This window comes from Epinephelus fuscoguttatus, linkage group LG8, assembly GCF_011397635.1.
Source record: "Epinephelus fuscoguttatus linkage group LG8, E.fuscoguttatus.final_Chr_v1".
NCBI lineage: Eukaryota > Metazoa > Chordata > Actinopteri > Perciformes > Serranidae > Epinephelus > Epinephelus fuscoguttatus.
In genome coordinates this window covers 9,380,960-9,400,829 of record NC_064759.1, presented here as the reverse complement: position 1 = coordinate 9,400,829, position 19,870 = coordinate 9,380,960, and the positions used below count along the sequence as shown (strand labels likewise).

General features: G+C 41.1%; 1 protein-coding gene across 4 annotated transcripts in view; it reads right to left on the bottom strand.

Annotated features, from left to right (window-relative positions):
• Positions 1-19,870, bottom strand: part of otud7b (OTU deubiquitinase 7B) — a 48,784-nt gene that overhangs the window by 24,543 nt on the left and 4,371 nt on the right. The window lies entirely within an intron of this gene.

Genomic DNA, 19,870 nt, shown 5'->3' with positions numbered 1-19,870 from the left:
ACACCTGACTTTCTTGTAGAAAGCCCTGGAGGTGTTTTTCTCGTAAATTTGTGACTTTGTAATATAAGCAAATATTTGGGCTGCCAACGTGTAAGTCGAAAATTCAAATCTTCAGTCGGCAACCTCTCATTCGACTGAGATTCCTCAAGTCAAGCAAGTCATTTTTGTTTATTATTGGGTTTTTTTCAGTCAGTGTGCAGTGTACTTCTGGGGGTGTTTCGGTCCCCAGATGTAGCCACAGAGTGAGCACTCTCTGGTACAGGCAGCTGCTGACCCAGACCCAGGGTGAGTCTGAGTGAGACGGAGGCAGCTGTCTGGAGGAAGAGAGGTTTTGCCTGGCTCTGAGTTATGTTATCTTCTGCCTTCTGCTTAGAAGTGGTAGATTTACAGCCCACAGCAACATAATACGATACAGTCTCTAGCTTTTGTTTGATATCTAGTGTCAGCAAAAAATGTTATTGCACATTTCTGATCCGTCTGATTCCTGCTCGGAGGATAACTTGGCTTATTAAATAAAAACTAAATGACGTGAGTGACACTGCCACCCTGAACATCCTGGCAGCCCCTGTTCAAATGCTCAAACTCAGTGTAAAAAAAAAAAGGAAAGACAGTTGACTAATTGCTAGCTACAGTATGCTACTAACTTCACATTGTGAGCATTACCAATCACTTGTATTTGTTTTGTAAATGTAAACAACATATTGTGCCGCCTTTTACATAACAACAAAGTCATTTAAATACAGCACCCAACATGTGATCAGTGCAAGAATAATGACAATGATGATGTTTACTGGGTATTTAAATAACAAAAATGCTGTACACAGTCGTAAAACTATCCAGTCATTATGGTGCCATGAAGTTCATAAACTGCCTGATCCAGTTTTGCCTGACTTTTTTTTTTTGTTTGTTTTTATCTACCTACAGTCATCTATTCCCATCCGTCCCATGGCTCATCCACCACCCAATGTTCCTGCCTCATCTCTGACTCAGTGAACCCTTTTCCACTGCGCCTGATGAGTCACGAGTTTACTCTTCTTACACCTCTCCATCATTCTCTTGCTTCCCTACCTCCCTCAGATTCTCCGTCGTTATTACAGTAAAAGACACACAGGCATGCAGGGGAGGAACAGACTTCAGTACAAAAGGCCTTTCTCAGCCAGCAGAGTATTTCTAGAGTGTTCGCTGCAAAGTCAGGCATTCAGCAGTCGCCCCTGCAGGGTCTCCTAACATTCTTGCCGTTTGTCAATTATGCCGTGTTCAGGTCCACTGATCACATATACGACTTAGAGATGTGAGAGTCGTGGCCAGTTAACCATTTAAAACCACAGGGGTAACAAAACGGACTCAGACCCCATTCATATGAACACAGAGGTGTGGGTTAGACCACGCTCTGACCAATAATAGCACTGCATCAAAAAACACCAGTAGCTGTGTCAGAGTGAGCGTGTTGCTATAGGTACCAGAAGATGTAATACGAACCAGTCCAGGAAGTCCAGTTACTCATCAGACTCAAAAAGAAAAGATGTTTATACTCCTCCAGGGCAGGGTTTTACAGTTTCAAGTACAAAGTTTGCAATCATTTTCTCCTCTGCCTCAGTCAACAGTAAAATTGGCAGTATGCTAAAAGGGATTCAATAAGGTATCAAGTCCAATATGCGCACTTTCATATGTTTGATTAGGTGCCGCACTATGTTTGTCTGTGGTACACGGCTCTGCAGCAAGAGCTGAGCCAGGATAAACTTTTGTATCAGATTGACCTGCTTTTCTTTTTGCACGAGCCTTCGAATGAACACCAGTGGTCTTGTTTTCACAGAGCTATCTGTGCCATCAGTACCACCTGTGTCTGACCATGCTGATAGTGGAACTCCAGACACTCCATTCTTGTCACAGATGCATACATCCTAAGATCAGAACCAACAGTTAAAAGTCATTTATTCTTACAGCAATCCAACTTAGATAATTCCGACAATTTCAAGAGGGTCCTCATAACCACCTGTAGTCGGTGATCAAGCCCTAACAAGCTGTAGTAGGGCAACATGAAACAGAAGCCCCCTTTGGACTGCCTCTTTAAGTTGGGGATTCATGCTGTTATTCCGCCTTGCTGTTCTGTATAAAACGTACAAATGCGGAATGGGAGATCAGGGTTGTCTCGTCTTTGAGTCGGCATTAGAGGAAGTAAGAGCGCTGAAACAACGTCTGTGTAATAGGGACAGCCAGCAAGACAGGACATAAGATGAGATGATGTTTTGACATGTTATGTGTGCGACCCAACGCCGGGAAGTTTAAAAAGCAGCTACCAGCAGTTAGCAGCTAACTCAAAAAGAAGAACAACTGAAAATGTCCACAAATTGGGAAAACAATGAGGTCCGGGAGCTCCTTATGCTCAGAGCAGAGGACGAGATCAGCCACCATATAACAGGGATGGTAAATGATTATTATGCCATTGCTATTGTTTACAAAGTGCTGCCGACGCATATGTTATACGTCACACTAGAGGCCAACGCTGCTGTGTTACATGTCACGCCCATTACGCCTCTTTTGCTTCCAGGGTGCCGGCATGCTATCAAAAATCACACAATGTAGTGGCATGACGCCGTCACTGTTTGTTTTGTGTAAAAATGCAAAGGAGGTGTAAAGAGGGGACTTTGTAGCGACTCTATAGCACCATCTCTGTGTAGAGAGGGCTATAGGGTAGGGAGGAGGTTATGTTAACCCATAGACGGAGGGAGTGCAATACACACAGATGTGCAAACTACGTCTAATTATTGATAGATTATAATCATGGACTTTTGTTGTTGTTTTGCTCTGTGTTTTGTGTCTACATAATGTTTATTGTTTCATGCGCTGTACCGCAAATTATCTCATTGTGGACATTAAATATTCCTTAAGTCTAAAGTCTGTTGTCAAATTGGAGGGTGATCTAAAGGGGTCAACAGGCATTATGATGTGGGAAGAACACAGGCAGGTTAGAGACTATGGTGCACAGGTGACAGGGATTAGGGATTAATAATATTAGGGGTGAGAATTCGAGGTTGTTGACACTTTAACTTTTAACTCTCCCACTTAAACAAAAGGAGAAAGAGAGCACAAATAAAGAGACCAAGCAGAGGGCATGGTTACAAAAGTAAAACTGTAACCAACCTTGTTTTTAGATATTGCGTAATGAAATTCTATGTGGTTTGGTTTAACTGTGACAAGCGCTGAACTCAGATGCAGACATGGGACTCTGACGAGATTAACTTGTGACACCAGTCATGTATAAGTGAATTAAAAGAGGTATATAAAAGAGGTATTACAGTAAGCCTTGAGTTCTGTTGACTCAGTTTCTGGATATAGAAAAAAAACCACTTCCAATACACAGGAAGCAATGCTGAAAAAATCTGTACCAATGATTACCGGTCTGATGACTTTACCAGAATCCAGCCTCTGCCCGGACCTCAGGGTACTATGTGTGTGTGTGTCTTGTTTGTTTACTTAATAGCAACCCTTAAAAAGTAATTTACTGGTTTGATTATTCTGAGAAACACTGTGATTGGGCCTGTTGACTAAAACCACTGGCACTGACAACACAAGGCACTGTGAAAAGAGCGATAAAAGTGAAGGGCTGTGGACAGAAAGTACCAACACAGACCAACAAAAGACCGGCTGTTGTCACTCAGGGCCTGCTGTAACATCAGCCATTCCTGTGAACCCACTCTGGTGCGTTTGATGTAATGTCGCACGGCTCTCCTTCAAAAATGACCAGACTGTGTCCCACGAGACCTCTGGTGTGGCATATTAGCAGGTGACATTAGCCTACATAAGTCTGGCATTATAAGGGAAGGTTGTTGCTACCTGTCTTGGTTATCGTTAATCCTACTTCCTGCATTGTGAAACTTTTTTTTAAAAAGGCTTGTGCAATATAACAAAACCAAAGACATAAGAATAATGGACATGTTGGCACATACAGTCATTAATTAAAACTTTCACAACAGTGAAGGTGTGGGAAGCTAGTTTATCAAGTTAATCAAATGCAAGATATGTTGTGGGGTGCATGCACTGTTAAACTTCACCAACAATTGTCACATGGCTAACACGGGCTAGTGCTCATAAAGGCTTTTTCTTGTGTGTTGAAATAACAGGAAAGTCCTATGTTTGCCTCTAACATCAAAGCTGTCTTAAAGCAATGACACATAGAGATCAAACAAATACATTATAAATTTCACACTGTTGTATAAATCTGACACTTTCATTTGGTGGCCAAAATTTTAAATTTGGCAACCAGCAGAAAAAAAAAATTCTATACAAGAAAGACCCTGTGTGGATCACTGGCTAACATTAACAGTGCTGCTGGCAACATGGGGCAGTCAGTGATTTGTGTCTGGGATGGCTGAGCTTTTGTCTGGCAGGAGGGCTTACGTAACAGGAGCTGCTGACAACACGTGGGTGCTGAGCTGAGGGCTGGGAGAATGGCCTGGATCACTGAGGGAGACAGAGAGGTCACCACAGCCCACTGCGTCAGCCCTCGGTGGGCTGAGGGGGTCAATTTACCGCTGGGACTGGGGACACAAGTTTGCTTTGCTGGCCCTTAGGAAACACTTTAATATACTTCTTGTGGAATTCATGTTATCGCATTTGAGATCCACACCGGGAGAAACAGCATTACAACCACTGTCTTCTACTGTTGACCAACACCCAGGCATCACTCTTTTCTGAGGAGATAAAAAAGCCAGATTCTCTTGCCTGACAAAGACGGCAGATAAAAACTACAGTGCATGACTAAGCTAAAAACGGCATTTACTTCCTAAAGATGACGCAGACACAAGTTGGTGAGAAAGAGAGATGTGTAAAAAAACACCAGCCAAATGGTGAAACAGCTATGTAACCAAGCAGTAATACACCAACGAGACATTTTTAGATATGATCTGCAAAAAAAGCTTGCCTGGTTCCAGACATCTGAATCACAGTCCACATGTCTGATTCTTTCTTTTAGCAAAAACTAAATGTCACGTACATGAAAGCCACAAGAAACAACCATAAAAGCAACTTAGTCTGCTGTCATTACTACGCAAATACTATTTTTATAGGGATACTATTTCTATTACCATTCTTTTTCTATTTATTCTTTGTTGTAAACATGCAATGACTCCTTAGTTTTTATTGTTTTAGACTTTGTTGTTGTAATTTGTGGGAACACCATATCTTGTCTTGTCTGTTGCTGTTGTCATTGTCTTTGACGTTATAAAGACTAGACAGGATTTGGATCTAGTGCTGGTACAATGTGTTATCATCAGCCCGGGGTGAGGCAGTTACCCACTGTTCAAAGCACGCCAAGATAAGGAGCATAAGAAGATAAACACAATAACACGTGCAACAAAGAAAGAGCAGGACAGAAAGACTGGGCCTTCAGCCTGTAAGGTGCAAAAGGTTTCAGTGCCCTAAATGCTTTGTCCTGCTTCGCTGTGCAGGTTACTTATGCAAGGTCACTCAATATGGCATGACCCAGGATAAAAGCTGACAACACACCCACTATGTGTCTTTATGATGATGAAGAGGAGCTGTGGTAACCTACCATTTAACAACATGAAACAATAAATTTGATCCGTATGTTAAAATTTTCCAATTTAAAGATCCACTTTGTGATTTGTTTGGTCATAAAAACGGGAAGTTTAAATCCTGCAATAACGGATTTTTTGTTTAGTTAACACAACATTAACATATCATCACCTTTTAAGATGATATAACCAACCTGTTAGTCAACAGTGGCTTAGTTACATCATGGACTGTATAAAATAATAGATGTAGCCACTAGGGCTGTCCCGAATACCATTTTTTAACATTCAGACCTTCGGCAGAATTTATAACGAATATTCGAATATTTCACTCCTTTCAAAGACTCCTTGCGAAGCACTCCTCCGGGGGTTTTTTGGACCTAATTGTATTGCGGAGTTTTGCACAGCGGCGACTGGATCTTTGCTCTCAAACCACAAAAAAAAGTGATGGCACAACAGTCTCCTTCAGTACATTATTCTATGCTTTCTTTTGATTTTCACATTGGCTAGTCATCCTGTTTAATTTGTCTTCTGATTAAATCAGAACCATTGAAACAAGCTGTAGGAAGCCTCTGCAAGTAATTGGTTGCTGGCAGACACTCTGTGCTGCAATAAAATGGTTAATCAGCAGTGCCGTGTACTGTAGAGCCGATGTGCTGTTGGTTCTGCCGGCCTGAATAGAATATAATGTCTATAGCCTTACTGTTGTGTACAGCCTTATAGACTGAGCTGAGTAGTGATGCACGGGTCAACCCGTAACCCACGGGACCTGCAAATGGACCTGCGGGTCAGGCAGCAGTGATCGTCTGTTAAATCGGTCTGTAAATGATATTTTGACATTATTATTGTTATAATCTATTAATCTATAATCTATTACTGTCATGGCATCCGAAGGTACTGATGCATTGAGCAGGTGACAGTCCGCGGACATTTTCAAAACACACTTGTGTCATGCACTCCAAAAGAAACTTGTTGAAACTTTAAACAATAATTTATTGTACAAAACGGGGGAAACAAACGTTGACAAAAATGGTTCCATAATTTATATTAAATTCAAAAGATAACGAAAAAACAGCTACAAGCTACAGCACACAAGCTCAGTTGGTAGGCTATACTATATTTTCACATTTTTAACAATGCAATTTAAAAATTTTGATTTTTATTGATAACCTACATTTACCAACAACAAAAAGACTACATTTAGCACCAAAAAATATGTATAAAAAACAAACAAAAAGTAAATAAAGAAACGTAAATTGAATACCAAATTTTCATAACGAATACCTACCCATAGAAACAAATATCCGAATATTTGGGTACAGCCCTAGTAGCCACCGTGATGTCACCATGACCGTATTTGGACAAGAGGTTGGAGTTGTGGATGAGTGAGGGGTGAATCTGACTGAGAAGCCGAGAACACTATCAAAGCTGCCCTGCCTTTAATTGTGTGTAACTTTAAGCCTTATTAAAACATGAGTGATGTAAAAATTCACCCGTTAAATCTAGAAAGATTTAGGGTCTGGCTGTGAGTAATGAAAATGGCCCAACTCGAGGGGTGGCACCAAGCATGCATTTGAAAATATTACTGCACGCAATTGGATAACACTACGACCGATCAGAACAATAGATTAGACTCTTGCCGTACCGTATTTCCAGGGTAGAGGAGTGACAGCTTTAATACTGCAATTTAATACTTTACTATAAAAACACTGAGTATTTCACATCAAAATCGCTCTCTTCTCTCTTCCTGTAAAATGTAAACACATTTCAGATGACTCATCTTGATCTCGGCATGGTTACATATGTATATATCCAATCAAATGCAGTCTGGGGTGCTCGCTAACCCCACCCACCATATAAAACTGCAGCTGACTGTTTGTGGGTAGCAAGCAGAGCAACATCTAGAAGAAGGTGTGTGTTTGGATATCAGCTAACTAAACCTTTGTTTACATTTCAACAGACTGTGGATGAGGTTTAATTTATTAATTTTAAAAAGTGCGGGTGGAGGCCGACAGTTCTGCTGCTCCTGAGCTCCGTATGTCTCCACTGCTCTGTATTGTGTTCTATTTGTAAAGCCACGGTCCCGTTTAAGACACTCGCCCACATACTCCATAAATACGTTACATTGGGAGAAGCTAACGATGCTCTAACTTCCATTTTCACTGTGACTTTAAATAGTCTGAGATAAAGAGGGAACATGAGCAACATACTTATTTCAATACTTTTTTGTTCCTGTGTTTGCAGGCATATAGATGCAAACAGTTAAGTTTACTTTAATGTACGGGCAGCCTAGCCTGGTTCCAGACCACAGACCCCGCCCACTCAACTGAGTAGGCTTGCATCTCTGGTCTGGCATACTTTAATGAATTTTATCTCGTCCAAACGCTGGACGGACCAATGAACGCCGGGGGTCTAGCGATTAGCCAATCAGCGCCACGCTGATGTCAAGCTGTACGCCAGTGGGTAACTGGTGAGGATAGCAACAATGGCGACCGCTACAGAACCTACAGACCACATTAATGATGCTATCGAGGTATTTCGCCACTACTCGCGTTAATGGAGGACCAAATTAAGGAAGCTGCTAAACTGGATTTAACGGCGATGCAGCTGGGCGTGCACGACAACGGAGACATTTTAAACGGGCAATGCTTGCTTGTTTTCGGCACCCCCGAGGCATGGATACTAATGACGTCAGATTCTGGGTGAGTCGTTGATCTCTACTGATTGGTTAGGGAAAAATCAAATTCCCCCCCCCCCCTTGTAAATTGTCTTCAATGGAAGCCATGTCAGACTGAAGGTTCTGAGAGCTTCAGTCTGACACTCAGGCTACGGGCAGCCAATTCTGTTATTCTGTCCATTAAAATATGTGAATTCAAGTTAGAACTCAGGGTGCAGGCCAGGCTTCAGACCTTATATTTTAAGATTTGTTAATGGAGTTACACTTTTATTTACGTGTGAAACACTGGTTGTGCCTTTCACTGAACCTGCTTCTCCACATGCCAGTTTAACTAATCCATGTATACCTACAGAGAGAGTCTGAGAATGAGCGAAACAGGTCAGTGCAACATTTTTACAAGTGGGACGATTCACCACGAGGCCTGTCACAATAACTACATTTGTTAAATGATATATCGTTTCAGAAATAATAATGATACAATACTTATGTCAATTTGAGGCCATTCTATAGTACACCCTTTTAAAGAGCCATTAACTTTTAATTCTTAAGAATATTCAGATTGGAATACTTAAAAAATTGAAGGTCCTGTTTATGCGAAAACGGTAAACTTAAGTTGCGTTTTGGCTGATCATTTACACGACAGCGGTGTTTTGGGTGCCTGAAAACGCAATGTTTCGAAAACGGGTTCCAAAGTGCGTCTCTGTTGCCATGTAAACTTGCAATATGCAGTTCCTCTGAAAACAGAGACTTTTCGCAAATGCACGTTACGGTTCCAGTCACTAGGCATGTGCGAGAAAGTTGACCATCACAACAACGATGGCGAACTCCCGAGCTCTGTTTGTGCTGCTCACCCTATTGAATTTATCCATGCTTCTCCAGCAAAGTGTAGCTTTACTGTCGCAACTCCACCTTATCGTCCGTCCAGACAAACATTCGTGCAGTCGCCATTTTGTTTGTTTATTATCACAGCTCTGTAGATAGAAGCGCATGTGTGCAGGCACATGTTGTTTCATTACAAAGTCACACCGCCAACTACTGGCCTGGCATGTATACTACAGTGTTTTTGGTCATTTTTGTCGTCTGAACGCGGAACTTTTTTCAAAATGAAAATGAGAAATGATTCCGTTTTTAGCGGATCGTTTTCGTCTAAACATGGCCTAAAATAGTTTTTAAAAAGTACACATAAAATTGTAATACCTTTATAGGAGTAGCCAAAAATTACACAGTTTGAGACTTAATAGAAAATTTGGCCAACAAAAACAAAACCAAGCAAAGCATCTTGCAAATAATAAACAATCTTATCAAAGCTCCAGGAACACCACAGTCATCTCCATAATCCGGCCGATGTGCTGCAGTTGGCTCCTGGGGATGAACGGCCTGGGCAGTTTGCTGGTGGACGATAAAGTTGTTTGAGGGTAAACCTACAAAGTACTTTATAACTCAATGCCACTGGTTGGAAAGCTAACGACAAGCAGCACTGAGCCTCTTCCACTCCAAAACTGCAGCTGAAGGCTACTGGTAATCTACATAGAGCTGTCTTTGAAATGTTGTTATATTTCTATTCAGAGTTGCGTAAGTAGGCTCGGATGGAGAGAAACAAAGGGAGAATCACAACGCCCAAATCTTATAATGGTCGGCAAAACCCTGCTGTTTATTCTGGCGTCTTGTTAGCACAACTCTTGAGCAAACAGACACTTGTGTAAACACTATAGGTAACACTGAGGTTAGCAAAATGAGTGAGGTCATGGCCATGTATCTTATGATAATTCAATGATGTAATTATAGTGAGAGACCTCGCCCTAACTAACGTCGGTTTTCACTGTGACTTTAAATAGTCACAGATATAGAAGGAATCTGAGCATTAGTGCTTGTCAATAACTGAATATCACTCTTCTTTGCTGCTGTAAGAGATTATAGATGTAAATTATTAAGATTAAGTGACTTGCACAGACAGGCGATTGTGTTTTCTGTGCAGATATGTGATTATATCTTGTGTTTTGAGTTTTGGTATTATAGTTTCATACACTGGTTGTGCTTTCCACAGAGCCTGCTTTTCCACATGCCTGAATAACCGAGCCAGGTATAGCTGTGGTAAGTCTCTGTGAACAAGGGAAACAGGGTCACTGTAACGTGTTTACATGTGGGGAGTTTCATCACTTCATGTTTGGCTCACTAAGGTAACATTCAGTGTGCAAAACACGAGCTAAGAAGGAAAGGCACTGGGGTCAAAGACGAGGAGTACACATCTCCTGAATAGATACTTCAGGATGACTCAGAGCCTGACAATTATTTAACCATCAGCACAGTTTGTGGTGGGACTTTACCAAATGAGGCCAACTGCGTTGTTCTGCTTCCCTTTAATGGTCCGGACATGATGTATGACCACCTCTGTGATTCTGTCAGTTCTATTTTAGTTCAATCACAAAACCTTTCCTGTGAACTCAACAAATGCAACACACCCTCTCAGCCTCTCAAACACCATATGAGTAAAGAGATAAAGCTTATAAAGTAAGCAAACAGGGGAGGGCAGTGTGGCTGGTGTAGCAGGAGTAATAAGTGCTGCCCCGGTGCTCCATCTATGAGTGATGGAGAGACAGAAAGCTAAACCTTTGGACAGAAAAATGGGGATTGAGAGCTAGAGCTAGACCAATAGATCCACAGATATGTTGCAGATATATATCAGTCAAGACGTAACTAAAAATTGTAGTACAGATATGCCAAAGTAGGTTAATTCAGAAATTCAGTACCTCTAGTACAAGTTCATTTTTTAACTACAAAATATCCTGCTTACTATTTTGTTTGGTCACAATCCTTTGAAAACAAATCTAAGGAATACCTTTTAGGTTTTTTGTTTGATATGTGCAATTGCTCTTTAATATTTTTAAATCTCTCAAATAATCAGCCCAAATATCCAGTATCGGTCGGGCTTCCTGACAGTAAATGAGCGGAATTTGGAGAGACTTAAATCTCTACATGATTGACGCACTTAAGTCTCGATCAGTCTGATGTTATCAGAGCTGTCAGTCTGAGTGCTCTGAATGTCTGCAATAGGCGTAGCTTATTGTCTTTGAAACCACAGACAGACATGCATAAGACTTGTAGGAGTGGAAAGAGAAAACGCTTCCTTGTTGATTCCCCTTCACGGTGAGTCAAAGGCCTGCGTTTTATTAAATGCTCCAGAACCAGGGCTTGGTTTGCTGTGAACAATCAGTCACATTTAACACATTACTACTGAAGAAAACCAGAAGAGGAAGAAAAACAAAGGTGTGGTGAAATGGCTGTCCTTCAGCTGACTTTATCTGTGGAGTGCTGTAATCTGGTTACTGACTGAGCCCAGTCAGCCTACACTGACTCATTACATAACACTGAGAGCTACAGCTGGGGAGGAGGCTGATCGCTGTCTGGCTAAGGAACGGAGGGAAACCAAGCCCTTTACCCAGTTCTTCTAAAGTTTCTCTCAGCTGAACGGAGCAGTACAAAGGCAGTACTGCACATGAAGCAGAATGAATCTCAGCTATAGGATGCACTGCGTCAGGCCCTCTTGAACTAAAAAACAAAGGGGGTGAAAAAAGAATCAGTGGACCCTACAGCCCTGGACGAGAAAATGCACATCAGAGCACAGCAAAGCAAAATCCTTGCTTGGTGTAGCGTAATCTAATTCTATAGGGCTGGGCTTTCTTTGCAGACATGGTTGTGGTTGACAAAAAAAAACAAAAAACATGATAAATATACGTTTTTATGGCTTAGAGAAATTGCTCCGTCTATGAAGAAAAAGCAGAAGATATCTCAGCCAATTTTGTCATTTTCTGCAACATCAGTTGTCTTCAAGGGCAACTGGATGCACCGTATGGAACAGTGTTACGTAGGCACATTCATTTCCAAGGGCTATGCTAAAGCATATGATAAGCATTGCATTGTAAATACCCCCTCGGGCTTATACAAGGCCGCTGCAGAGAGAGGTTTGTGCAGCAAAGCAAATCAATGCTTCTGCTCCTCTCAATGTCATAATAAACTGATTTATAAAGCACCTTTAACTCAGAGCCTGTTTACACCTGGTATTAACAAGCATCCAGCCGAGACATGGACATTCTGACAACTGACAACTTGTGTTAAGATTTCGTTACTGGCTTTCGTCACTTACACAAGAAGATCAAAAGGCCCACCACAGAATTATTACGTCCACACTCTCGCTAGCTGCTTGCTAGTCAGTACAGATGAACATATCGCTGTCAGCTGAATTCAACACTTTCTCCATCCATAGGGCAAAACGATGGACGGTCACTCAACACTTCATCCAATTTGTTGAGAATGGGAAAGTTATAGAGCCTTAGTGTGCTGTCACCAAAACAACCTCCACGTCCTGCATAGATGTAGTCCTTGTTGGGCTGAATCAGGATGCATAAGTGTTTACACTGCAAAAGATATGTGGTCAAATGTGTCCCAGACTACCTCGACAAGTGCTTTGATTGATTGGATCACAACACATCTTGATATAAACACGCCCTAATATGCTTTCATAGAAAAGAAATTCAAAGGTTCGCCGTAAAATAAGAGCAAACAACACAAAACTTAAACTGCTAAACATTACTTCCTGTTCTGTCTGAAAACTGCTGCCTCACTAATTCATCCACTCAGCTGAGCACATGTGCTTGATCAGTACTGAAGGAGGGGACGGGTGCTTGCAGTTGCTATTGGTTTACATCTCAAACATCAATACAGTAAATTAGAGTGTGGCCATTTCCCTGGACAAAAGGAAATATACCAATAAACTGGTCATTGCAGGAAAATCAATACAACCCACTAACCTGCAGCAAAACACAACATCCACAGAGCCGCTGCTGGCATGTGAATTATAGGAACTAGTGGGCCGTTTCAAGTCCATTAGCTAGAAAAACAAATGCTTCTTCATGTGAATCCAAGAAAGCTTTTGTCTTTAGTGGAGCAAAGAACCCTGATGCAGCTGCAGCAACTGGTTATCTTCTTCCCAAATAAGGACAATAATTATCTTTCACCACTTGCTTCGGTCTACACTGTAAAAAGTGTCAAGTTTCCTAAGAACTTACCAACAAGAGGGAATTAAAATTTCAGAAAAGTAGGAAAAGCTCAGCCTCCCTACAAGGACACCAAAACATGCTTCAGAAAATTCCTCAAGCAGGTATATAATTATTATTATAATGGATAACATTTTTGCAGTGTGAAACACGTAGCATGCACATTCCAGCCCTGATGAAGGTTTGACCACCAGCTGTGGGCGTCTGTGTGTGTAATGCGTAAGACAACACCAGTCTGAATGCACACACAGCTGATGTCAGAGATTCCACACCATGCCTGCCCTCTCGGAGGCCATGCCACTCGAGCTGGTCCAGTCCAAAAGCTGTCCAGTCATCACACAAAAATTTGCCAAGTCTAACTTCCCTCTCGCGGCCTCCCCGTCCGTCCTGCATGCTGGCTCAGAAACATCTAAACCTGATCCATGTGAACTCAGCAACCAGTCTTTTTCTCCGTGAGAGCTCAAGGCAAAACAAGGTGAGGAAAACAAGATCTGATTACAGATCATGAATGTGATCTCGGTTTATTGTTTGGAGTGTAAAGTGCCAAAAGACGTGTTAACTTCACGTCGCAGTAGCTTTGAAGTTTATGAGTGAGCTACTGCAACTGAATAAATATCATCTGATCCAAAAATGCAAGACGAGGAATAAGAAAAAAAGAGCTTTCACTGTGGTTTGGGTTTATTATTACTATTGTTCTTAAAAGGACACAGCCCCTGAATGCCACACTAGACTGCTAGCTCAGACTATCTATCCTCACATCTAAACCGGAGCAATAACAACTGTGTAAGCAAAACTACAGTACCAATGCATACAGAGAATCACCACCTAATCTCTGAGTTGCTAGAATTAGAGCAACCTCCTGTTTCAGATGGTCTAAAAATAATCCTCTCATAATCACAGTTTAAACATAGAAACACTGCACTGTGCAGAGTTCAGAAACAGCCAACAACCAACATTTAAACATCGTCAGGAACAAAACGCCCTGGTGAACGCCTCATGCCTTAATTAATGACCATCATAACTTGGTGACGCTGTGTGCTCTCTTAAAGCATGACACCCAAGTACCCGCCCAGTTATGGCATCATTTTCATTGACATTAAGATAATGATATCCCTGGGACTGCACTGTTCTAAACACAGCGAGCAGAGGTAGGGCGGACACCCATTTACAGACAGCAGGATGTGTTCAAGTGAGGTTAAATGTCACGCACACTAAAAATGAACAAACAAATCTTATTTAACAACTCTTTGTAGTGTTCGGTTGTACCGGGTCAGCGTGTTACATGTCTGAGCACTCATGAATTCGTAATGTGTTGTTATGTACTGCAGCAAGGAGCAAGCAGGGACCTATTAGATCAGACTTGAGTCGAGACCTCCGCCAGCAAAGGCCAACGGTGCATTCACACTCGCCTTGGATGGTCGTTCTTCTGACTTCAGTGTGTTAATGAGCTTACTGCAAAGAAGATGTGTTGTATTTGATTACTCAGAGCGTTCAAACAACACGGTAGACTGTATAAAATAACGGACTTTGCTACTATGATGTCACCCATTGGTTTGCGGACTCTCGAAGACTTCAGTTCAGCATTTCAGCCATCACCATTTCGGTTTGTTGGAGCCAAATGTTACCATATTTGGATGAAACGGTGAAGCTGTTTGGGAGGAGCAAAGAAAACGGATAAGGTGAACCACGAAATATGATAAGGAACTCATATTACATATCATATTAGTTTTGTGGGGCAGGCAGCCTTGCTGTCGAACAAGGATGTACTATAACAAAGTGTCATGAAGAAACTGACACCATATTTTGCAAAAAGCATCAAATCTTGACAGGTTGGAAAGGTTTGAAACATTTACACGAATCAACTCGAAGGAACTGGTCGAAAGAATCGATCTGTCCATCACTAACGTTAACTCATCTTCCAGCGTGCCCACTGTGGAGGTGACAAGATGCAAAATTTGGTTCGGAGAATGGGACATGGCTTCACACATAACCTAGTCAGTGGAGGATGTTAGAGTGCTTCATGGTGGTTCCTTTCAGCCAAATGTGGACTCTCGCTGATATTCACTGGAGCAAAGCATAACAGTCAAGTCCTGCCAGCTGAAATGGGCAGTATTAGCCTCTGAGCACAAGTGTTTATCAAAGTGTCTGAGAGCTGATGTCATGGTGTAGCAGTGCATGTAGCAGAGATCTCTGAATTCACTTCCCCTAAATTGGCTCGAATACCGCGCAGCATGCCAATGCCTGGACCCGCCACAACCTCACATTTTAGTGGAGAAAAGCCATGCTCGGAATTGAATTTAGGACAAAACATTATCCCATCAACAGAGGTCTTTTTCTCCATATGGATACAGTAGGCGCAACAACTTTTTGTTGAACAAATAAATCAGGCTTCCCACACACTTTCTACTGAAACAGGATCATCTGAGAGCAGCTGGTGATTTCTGGTCCCTTGTTCCTATCAGTAAGGCTTAAGATAGCTATAAGTGAGATAATATTATTATGTCCTCTCAACAGATGAGATTAAATTCTCACAAAGACATATCAATTTATAGGCTTTAACAAAATGGCATTTAAAAAATTACCAAATCTGTCTTTTATTCAGTCTTGAGAAGTACTTCTTGAAACCCTAAATGACTAGTGGAAGAGTTTTAAGTCCTACCATAATAATAATTTTATCTATATACATATACATCCAGCCCTTGCTTTAAAGGTCCAGTGTGTAGGATCTAGTGTTGAGGTTGCAGAACTGGAACTTGTCCCGTGTAGAAGAACTACGGTGGCCTGCATAAAAGCACAAAAATGCAAAAATACTAATGGCCCTATCTAGAGCCAGTGTTTGATTTGTCCATTCTGGACTACTGTAGAAACAACATGGAAGAAGACCCGCTCTATATTCAGAAATAAACGCCTCATTCTAAGGTAACAAAAACACAACAATTCTTAAATAATTCTTAAAATTCGTAAAATAATAACAATATAGTTATGAATATTACATACCTTTTCTGTCAACAGACGCTCCTAAATCCTTAACACTGGACCTTCTAAGTCTCAGTTTTGTTTTCTTCCTTTCTGTCTGTCTGTAAAATTGGTTTATTAGGCAGTCTATTAAAGCTGGCCTTCAAGGATCCCAGTCTGTGCCCGGAGCATGTCACCGCAGTCAGGCCCAGTAATCACCAGTCAAGGAGTGCTAATTAACAGCCGCATGAAGCAGGCTTCTGTGGAGAGGGCTATAGGGGACCATAAGCGGCATTCCCACATTCCACACAGAGACCACATTACATTGTGCACAGTGTCAGTGCGGTGGACACCTGAAACAGCAGAAAATGTAATGAGGGCATTTGATCCTCGAAGTGGAAGCAAATCTGCCATCAATGCAGAACGGTTTCGGAGACGTACACGAAAAGAAACCCAAAACAAGATATTAAGAGTGACTGCTGCTGCTGCTGCTGCAGAGAGCATCCAGTGCAAAGTGTTGGTCTGCCTCGCAAACACAGCAGCACGGAGGCCGATGGATAAACTGCTTCACTTGGTGAACATTATGTGTTGGTTTCAGTATTCCAGAAAGCTGCCAACCTAAACTCCAGACTCTGTGGGTGAGAAGTCCTCATTCAGCCCTGGCGGCCTCTTCATCGATTTCTAGCCTTTGTGAAGAAATACAAGCCTCTACATCCATCTGAGAACTGCCCACCTCTTTATTAGCTCAGGACGAAAGAATTCAACTGTGAACTACAAAGTATGTAATGTGACTCTGCAGTAATGCCTAACATGATTAAAATAATCATAGTGCCGATACTAAAGGATTCCCACCAGGTCCGTTTACACCAGGCCCTTCAGTTAAAACCATCTACACTCATGTGATAAATGTCAATGAATGAGAGCTGTGATGATTAATCGATTCATTGTCAACTTAAATTAACAGTCAGCTAATCTGATCATCGATTAATCAGTTTGGGTAATTTTTTAAGACAAGAAAAAGCCAAAATTCTCGGATTCCAGCTTCTTAAATGTTTTCTTATTTATTCACTCCTGTGTTACCGTAAACGCAATATCTTTGGGTTGTAGACAACAAAAAAGGCATTTGAGGACATCATCTTGGGCTTTGGGAAACACTGATCTAAATTTTTAACCATTTTCTTGCATTCATAGACCAAACAACTAATCGATTAAACTAACAGATAATCGACAGAAAAATCGAGAAAATAAATAATCATTAGTTGCAGCCCTACAATGAACTGAAGATCTAAAACCAAAAGCTTTTTTATGCAATTGTTTTGAAATGGAGAATTGTTGTCCAAAGAAAGCTACGTTCAAAAACACTCAAGAATCCGCATCAAACCCTACAGTACATAAAAATGCAGTAATGCAATTTAAATCTGTGATCCAGACTTACAAAAAAATAAAGACACATAGATCTAAAGCCTGCACACTGCTCTAAAGCATATTCATAGGCTGAACTATACACTGACGACAAATAATGTCTCCGGGTTTGCAATGATGCCAAAATATCCTTTTTGCTTAGTGTACAAACAATGAGCTTACTATTACATAATTCACATTTAGAAGGCAGGCAAGATGACTACTGCTTTGATTTGCATATTAACCCTTGAGGAATATGAGACATTTCTTGAACCTTCTTGAACCTTAGGCTGTGCTGTTTCAGAATTAACTTAATTTTTTCCACTCCTGCAAAACAAAGCATGGCTGTAGCTTTAAAAAAAAAATGCTTTCATTTAGACACAAAGCGGAGCTACGACTCGCAGCTCGACACCGATTCAACCGTTCAAGATCTCCTCCTGCTAAATCAGCCTGAATGTGAATCCAACCAAGCCGGGCCAGATCTAAAGCCAGTGGCTAAACAGGCACCAGCCTCTGAAGGCGGGCAGCACTAATGCTCATGTGAATCCCCACGTGCTGCAGGCCAGGCCCTGTACACAGCAGGGTGACTTCACGTCACTCCCTGTGTGATGTCATCATGGGTGACAGGCTCCTCATCAGGGCTGTGTGTGGGATTACTCCCGCTGTCCTGGATCAACAGGGCAGGGTGGGAGGGACTGATGTCTTCTAGTCTGCACAGGAAACTACACTTCTCTCTCCACGGGCTGAAGTGGCAGCTAAGTCTCATTATTCACCAGCTATTATGCTTTGAAATAAACATAGCCACCTAAACAAATGTTGGCAGACCTCGGCTATAGCTGGTGAATTTATGAAGTCTACCAGACACAAGTATTAATACAAGCCAATCTAACCCTCCTCTAGAGCCTCCGTCTGTTTTCAAAACAACCAGCTACTATGACTTAGACCCCAAAGTCACTTCACTACAAAGTTGGGTCATTTTAGGCTGGATTCAATTAATTTATCAGCTATAAGACTAGTTTTGCAAACACCACATTATTTTTAAAGAAACACATCACAGACAATCTATTTTTATGCAATAAAAATATAATGATATCATGATATTGCAATTCCTTATATTACTTTATGACTCCATAAAGCAGCAGCAACAACAATTCCTACTGATAGCAAAGTAACATTGCTACCAAAATGGAAAGTGAAGGTGTGGAAAGGGTTCAGATATAAATAAGGTCCAACAAGAAACCATCAGGGTCTCTATATATATCAGACACTTAAATTTAATTATTTTAAGACCTTTAACGATCATTTTTAACCAAGTTTAAGAGTGATTTTTGGACAAATCATCTTCTTCTTACTCAAGCATTGCAGTTAAGTATAAAGTTAAGTATGTATGTGGTTCTGTAGAGGTAGATTTTATGGAGGAATTAATTATAAGAGTGTGTTAGGTTAGATTTTGCCAACAGATTAGCTAGTATAAAGTAAAACAACAGCATGAGGTTAAGTGGTAGAATTAAAGACTGGTAACATCAGAAATGTGGAGTTTCACACAGAAGAGCTCGACTAATTTTGACAAAAAGGCATTAAAAGATAGATCAATTAATTAACATAAAATGTCTGTGGCAATTACGACCTCACAAATTCAAATTTAAGACAATTCAATGATGTTTTCAAGACATTTTGAGACTTTTCAAGGACCTGCAGACACCCTGAACCATAGTAACATGAGCAGTGGAAGAAGGAGATGCAATACAACAAACTTATTTCACAGATTTGAGTACAAATAGAGCAAGGAATTATGGGAAAGGTGTACAACAGCTTATTCTAAGTCCAAAACAACCAAAAAGACATTAAAAACATTATTACCTCACAACTACCCTGAAATATCATGATATTATTTTAAGGCAAATCACCCACCTTATACTGCAGGTGCAGCTAAATTATTTCAACATAAGGGAGGAAATCTTCACGTGTGATATAATATACAGCAAATCTGACAGACAGAATTGAGAAAAAGGCAACAGCAGTCACAAGCAGCGATGTGACAGACACTACAGACGATGAAAAATACTGCTCGCTGGAATAAAACCCAAAATGATTAACCTCTGCTGCCATATTTGCTATGGTAATTTATTCACTTTGAAATGTAAGTCCTTTTGTAATTAGGCAATTATATATGTAACAGTTGTGTGACAAGATGTGCCACAAATTCTAACAGAGCGGATAAAACAGTGAGGTTTTGACGGGTGGCAAGTGTAATG